At 37.5% G+C, this 6,918-nt stretch overlaps 1 protein-coding gene across 1 annotated transcript in view; it reads left to right on the forward strand.

Annotated features, from left to right (window-relative positions):
- LOC108300066 (HLA class II histocompatibility antigen, DP alpha 1 chain) overlaps nucleotides 1-825 on the forward strand; it is an 8,943-nt gene extending 8,118 nt beyond the window's left edge. The window contains exon 5 of the mRNA XM_017522712.1: nucleotides 481-825. The gene's annotated coding sequence lies outside the window, so the exon portion shown is untranslated. The remainder of the gene's footprint in view (nucleotides 1-480) is intronic.
- Nucleotides 826-6,918: the final 6,093 nt, after the last annotated feature.

Consider the following 6,918-nt stretch of genomic DNA (forward strand, 5'->3'; position numbering starts at 1 on the left):
TTTTTGTATTTTTAGTAGAGACGGGGTTTCACCATGTTGACCAGGATGGTCTCAATCTCTTGACCTTGTGATCCACCCGCCTCGGCCTCCCAAAGTGCTGGGATTACAGGCTTGAGCCACCGCGCCCAGCCCTGGTTTGGATGTTTGTCCATTCCAAGTCTCATTCCAGAGTTAAGTTTCTTCTCTGCCCTCAGTAATGTGGCCCTTCCCCTTGTCAGGATATTTTGGAGACATGAAGCATGTGGGATGCCCTCAGTCAGCTGGGGTTTGGGGGTTAAATTTGATGACTTTAGGGAACTCCTTGGCTCCTATGTGCTGTTCACTTGGAGGACCAGGGCACGTGCAGGGATGACCACCATCTCCCTGGGACCTGAACAGTGTAGAGAACTGGAAAGATCAGATATAAAGAGAGTGGGGAATATGGGTGTGGGCTTACAGTACTGAACCCAGGAATGACAGTAACTGTGTGTGTTGCTGCAGGTGACAAAATATCTGAACAGAAGAGGACTTAGGAGAGATCTGAACTTCAGCTGCCCTACAAACTCCATCCCAGCCTTTCTTCTTACTTCACGTGTTCACTAACCCAGTGGCTGACTGAATTGCTGACCCTTCAAGCTCTGTCCTTATCTGTTACCTTAAAGCAGTGATGCCTTAGTAAAGTTCCCAACAAAGAGAAGGCAATGAATGAATGTTAACACTTCTGTAGCACTGATATGGAGATTATCCCTTCATTGAGTCTTCTATCCTCTGGCCTCCTTTGAAGAACCCTTCACTGTCACCTTCCTGAAAATACCCTAAGACCAAAAATACTATAGTATTTCAGAGCTGGGAGACTCTGAGTCATTCTTACTGGAAGTCTAGGACCAGGTCACATGTGAATACTATTTCTTGAAAGTGTGGTTTCAAGTTCTGTTGCAGATGGAGTAACTAAAGGTTCTGATCCCACCTGAGTGGAAAGGTCTAAGGATATTGATTTAGCCCTGCATTCTTCCCTAACTACAGGATAGGATGGGATAGAGAAAGGATATTGAGGGGGAAATTTTACTTGGGTGAAGTTTTTCTTGGATGTAATTTGAAGGCTGCAGTGTTTGAAGTCTCTGAGGGAAGAGATTTAGTCTGTCTAGATCAAGATTTCAAGCAGTTGTGGATTCCATTCACAGCCCCTGAGCTTGCTTCCCAAGGCTGGATTGTAATTATTGCAATATCTCATGGAAGACATTTTCTACATGATAAACTAAGAGCCAAGAAATAATATAAGAAACTGCCCTCATTCACTGCAATTTTTACCAGCCATAGTCACTCCATGTGGGAGAACTTAAATCATCATTAACAGAGCTTTCAAAGGTTTGAGAATAGTGGTGATTATGAAGAAAAATACATTATTTGAGCAAGGATTTTGTTTCTTTATGAGTGTTCTCTAGATGTTAAAATGAAAAGAGCATGAGATGGTAAAAATTCAGATAAATATATAAACATGTTTTCTAGTTTTTAATTTTTGAGTTAAAAAAGGTAATTGTTTAAAGTGAAAATTATTTGGGGGTTTATAACATACCCAGAAGTAAAACATGATGACAATGACACAAAGAATAGAAGGGAAGTGTAATGTTGTAAGTTTCTTATACATGTGAAGTGGTATGTTATTATTTGAAGGTAGAATGTATTGCAATGAATATTTTGAGCTCCTGACAACTACTGAAAAAAAAGAGGTATAGCTAAGAGGCCAATGGAGAAGATAAAATAGAGTACTAAGCATAATTAATTCAAAATAAAGAAATACAAAAGGGAAAATCTGATAAAGAGAAAACAAACTGTAAGATGGTAGAGTTTAAAACAATCATACTCATAATTGAATTAAATACACATGGTCTAAACACTCTTATTAAAAGGCAAAGATTGTCAGAATGCACAAAAAAATGTTTAGGCCAACTTTATGCTATCTATATAATGCCCTTTTCAATATGAAGGCAAAGACAGGTAAAAAGCAAAAGAATGGAAAAATACGTATACACCATAGAATACTATTCAGCCATAAAAAAGAATTAGTTCATGTCCTTTGGGGGACATGGATGAAGCTGGAAGCCATCATTCACAGCAAACTAACACAGGAACCAAAAACCAAACACTGCCCATTCTCACTCATAAGTGAGAGTTGAACAATGAGAACACATTGACACAGGAAGGGGAACATCACACACCAGAGCCTGTCAGGAGGTGGGAAACAAAGGGAGGGAGAGCATTAGGACAAATACCTAATGCATGCAGGGCTTAAAATCTAGATGACTGGTTGACAGGTGCAGCAAACCACCATGGCACATGTATACCTATGTAACAAACCTGCACATTCTGCACATGTATCCCAGAACTTAAAGTTAAAAAAAATGGGAAAATAAGGCCAACCATGGAAATGTTGGTAGCTGTATTAATATCAGAAACATAGAACTCGGAATAAGAAATCTTACCAAGGAGAAAGAAGGATAGTTCACAATGATAAAAGGATCATCTTATTACCAACATAGAACAATCCTAAATGTGTATGTTCTTAGAAAATATGTCTTAAATCACATTATCCCAAAAATAGTAAAAATAAAAGCAGAAATAGACAAATTCCTAATTCCAGCACTCATTAACAAAAGAATATACAGGAAAAAAACTCAATGAGGACATGGAAGATTTAAATAACATTATCAATGAACCAATGTGATCTAATTAAGATCTACAGAATACTCCACCCAATAGTGGCAATAGTGGCAGAATATACATTTTTTCAAATGCTCAAGAATATTCTGCACAACAGAATTGGGTCAAAAACACATTTAAATAAATGTCTTTGTTGAAATCATACAGAATCCATTCTTGGGCAACAGTAGCATTAAATTAGAAACCAATAACAGAAAAATAACTTTCACGTCTCGAATACCTAGAAATTAAAAAGTATACTGCTAAATAGCACCTGGATTTAAAAAGAGTCAGAAGGAAAATTAGAAAATATTTTGAACTCAATGAATATGAAAGCACACTATATCAAAATTAGTATGATACAGTAATTAGAGAATAATTTATAACTTTATATAATTGGAAAGGAGGAAAACTCTAAAATCAACCATCTATACTCCCATCTTAAGTAGCTAGAAAAAAAAAGGTCAAATTAATCCCAAGATTAGTAAGAGCAGAAATAAATGCAATAAAAATGGACAAACAATAGAGAAAATATACAAAGTCAATTGCTGGTTTTTAAAACACAATACATTCATGAATCTCTAGCTAGATGGATCAAGAAAAAGAGATAAGATTCAAATCCCCTATATCAGGAATTCAATTCAATTCAAACTACCAAAACTAAATCAAGAAGAAATCTGAATCAATGAAATAAATTAAGTTTGTAATTTAAAAAATCCTTCTCACAGAGAAGGTCAAATGGTTTCAGGTCAGATGGTTTCATTGATTAATTATATTATACATTTAAGAAAGAAACCACACCAACTCAATATGAACTCTTTCAATAAAAGAGCAGAAGAAAACACACATCCCAATAAATTACATATCCAGTATAGTAACACTAAACAATGACATTAAAAGAAAAGGAAATTTCAGTTGGTAAATAGCGTAAGAAAAAAAATAAATACAAAAAAGAAAAAGAAAAGGAAACTAAAGACACATATCCCTCACAAACATAGCCACAGAAATATATAACAAAATATTATAAAATTGAATTTAACAATATATTAAAAAGGATGATATAACATGATCATAAGAGTTTATGCCAGGAATGGAAGGCATGTTTAACATTCAAAAAAATCAATGTGATTCCACATCTTAACAGAATACAAAAGAAAAATTATATAATTATGTAAATGGATGCAGAAAAAGGCATTTGTTCATTTATGATTTAAAAAAAGTCATAGAAAACTAGAAATAAAAGGAAATTACTTCACCTGATAAAATGTGTCCATGAAAACCAGCACTGACATTTTCAATTTTGGGCGGGGGAGGGGGGCATTTCACTTCCTTCATAAAACTATTAAATTATCTAAATGTAAGAGTGGAATTCAATGAATAAATGTTTCCTACAGGAAAAATACACAATGCTTGATATTCTGTGAACAGGTTCTATACATTCTATATAAACAAAATGATTAACTATATAATACATTTATTGAAAAAAGAAGGTGGCCTTCTTAAACTGGACCCCAGATGTGTATGCTAAACACAAAGCCTGGTTTGTAGAGAAGAGATGGTTCTAACAGAAAAATTAAGGACAGAGTTTGAGGTAATGCTGGAACATCCAGATGGATGCACCCAGTATATCTACTAAGATGAAGCCAGAGACTGTACACTGCTGGGATTTCTGTGGTATAATGATTGATGCCATGAGGGTGACTGAGATCTGCAGGAAAATGAGTTTAGAGAGATGAGCAAAGGGCTGAAGACTATGCCTTAATTATGTTTCTATTTAAAAATGGGAAATGGAAGAGGAGTTCACAAAGGAGTGTGCATTATTTCCTGCCTCAGCATCTTGGGGTAAATAGGGTAAGGAAGAGGGGAATATGTGAAGAGGATGACCTATCTCTCCATCTCATTTATAACTATCTGGTTGGCCACCAATCGGATAAGATCCAATAGTTTGAGATTCCTGTCAAAGGACTTAATATAACATTAGGCTGCATTAATATCAGCAATATTTCTGTAATAAGGAAAGTGATAGATTTCCCATTCCCTGCTTGGATTTCAGCTGAAGTTCTGTACACTCAGACATAGATTTTTTTAAGAAAAATCTGTACCACCTGGATAGTGGTGTAAAGGAAAATGGAAAACAAGAGTAAAATAGTTCAAAAGGTTGTGATTTTGGAGCCATTAAAGAATCTGGTCAAGTTTGGTCTGGTGAAGTGAAAAAAGCAGAACCAGAATTGGTTTAAGAATCTCTGACTCATGACTATACTTCAGTTATGGAGGTCCTAGGAAGTCAGGCAGGGGTGTGCTGCTTCACTTATGAGAAAAGTGTACTCACGTGCCTCTAAATACATAAAATACATGATTGATTCCTTTTTTATTGTCTTGAGTAGGATGATCTGCTCCTAGTAAAGTGTGGATGGAGCTCATGTAAGCCCTAAGCACTTGTGTATGACAGAGGAACAGAAGGTTCTTCCTTAGGGTGAGAGAACTTCAAGCAAGATTACTGCAGCCCATCCTCCCTTTTTCTCTCTCTTTCTGTTTTTAACTCATATAGAAAAGCCTTTTCTGGTGTTTAAGCTCAATTGCTCTTATTGTGGGACAGTGGAGGCTGTGTGTTAGCCCCATAAAAACTATTTGTCTCAATTTCCTCTCTTAAAAGGTAACATTGCAGCATTTCCCTCTCTTTTCCCTTCTCTCTCTTAGCCAGGAGCTCCATTGCTCAGGGTTAAAATACACAGTCGACTAAAAAATTCTGTCCCAGAAAGGGGCTGTTGAATACTCAACTGTCTATCAGATGGCATCGAGGCTAGACTCTAAGAGTAAGAGTAAAATGTTGATGGAACAGCTTTGGAGAAAGCTTAATGACAAGAATTACTACTTCTGCTTAATGACTTTCCCCCCAGCCAATGAGACTTGAATGCAAGGCATCCTCACTTGTGACCAGGTAATAGAGGTACTGAGGTTGTCTTGAGTGAATTACAGGGAAAGGAGAGGTGATGAACAGAGATATTGTATCCTTGAATTCTGGAAAGAGAAGCCAGCACACACTATCAAGAGAATAGTTTTGTTTGGTAGTGGGAAAATGCATTAGAGGGAAGTTTACATCCTCTGCTGTTGAGAAAATCTGAAGTGTATGTCAACTAGGGTTAGAATTGCTGCCTCACGGGAAGTAGCACTCCACGCAGCCACCAATTAGAGCTTCCCTGCCTGGATCCTTTTAGTATTTTAGGATTGATAAATAGGTATGAATAAAAAATAAGCAAACCCGTGCAAGGTAAAACTAAGGAGAAGAAATAGAAATAGTGCATGGAAACGAGTTAGGAAATAATCAAACAGTATGTAAGTAGAAGTCTCCATACCTGTCAGCACACGGGAATAGTTTTGGTGTGTGCTAAAATAGTTTTTCCTTGGAGCCTGGTTGTAAATTGCTAAGGAAAATCTGCTTGGTGCTGGAGTCTGAAGTCTTTACTTTTCTTCTAGCTACAGCTCTCATAGGCCTGTTCAGTTTCTCAGATGCATAATACCAATTAGCTACGTTGTTAGATCTACTGTAAAATTTGGCTTCCATATCTGTTTTTACAATTTAATGTTGGATCGAAAAGACTGGTTGGCCTCCTAGAAGGTTTTCTAAATTTTACTGAGCTGGAAACTGTTAGAGAAAGAGCTGTTTACTCTCTGAGGAGCACTTCTGAGATACTTCTGCTTCACAGGTTCTAACCTGTCATCAACCCCTTGCATTCCAAGTTGCCAGCTGTTTCTTTTCCTTGAGGCAAACTCTGACTTAGATTTGATTCTCCAGCTTTTTCCAAGTAACTGATCTGATTAGGTATGGTGGCTCATGCCTGTAATCCCAGCACTTTAGCAGGCTGAGGTGGGAGAATCGCTTGAGTCCAGAAGTTTGAGATCAGCCTGGGTAATATGGTAAGATCCCATTTCTACAAAAAATAAAAATTAGTCAGGTGTGGTGGCATGTGCCTGTGGTCCTAACTACTCGGGAGGCTGAGGTGGGAGAATTGCTTGAGCCCAGGAGGTTGAGGCTGCAGTAAGCCATGACTGCATCACTGCACTCCTACCTGGGTGACAGAACAAGACCTTGTCANACTTTGGGAGGCCAAGCCAGGTGGAGCATCTGAGGTCAGGAGTTTGACACCAGCTTGACCAACATGGAGAAACCCTGTCGCTACTAAAAATACAAAATTAGCCAGGCATGGTGGAGCATGCTTGTAATCCCAGTTACTCGGGAGGCTG

The sequence above is a fragment of the Cebus imitator genome, unplaced genomic scaffold (assembly GCF_001604975.1).
Source record: "Cebus imitator isolate Cc_AM_T3 unplaced genomic scaffold, Cebus_imitator-1.0 Scaffold24, whole genome shotgun sequence".
NCBI lineage: Eukaryota > Metazoa > Chordata > Mammalia > Primates > Cebidae > Cebus > Cebus imitator.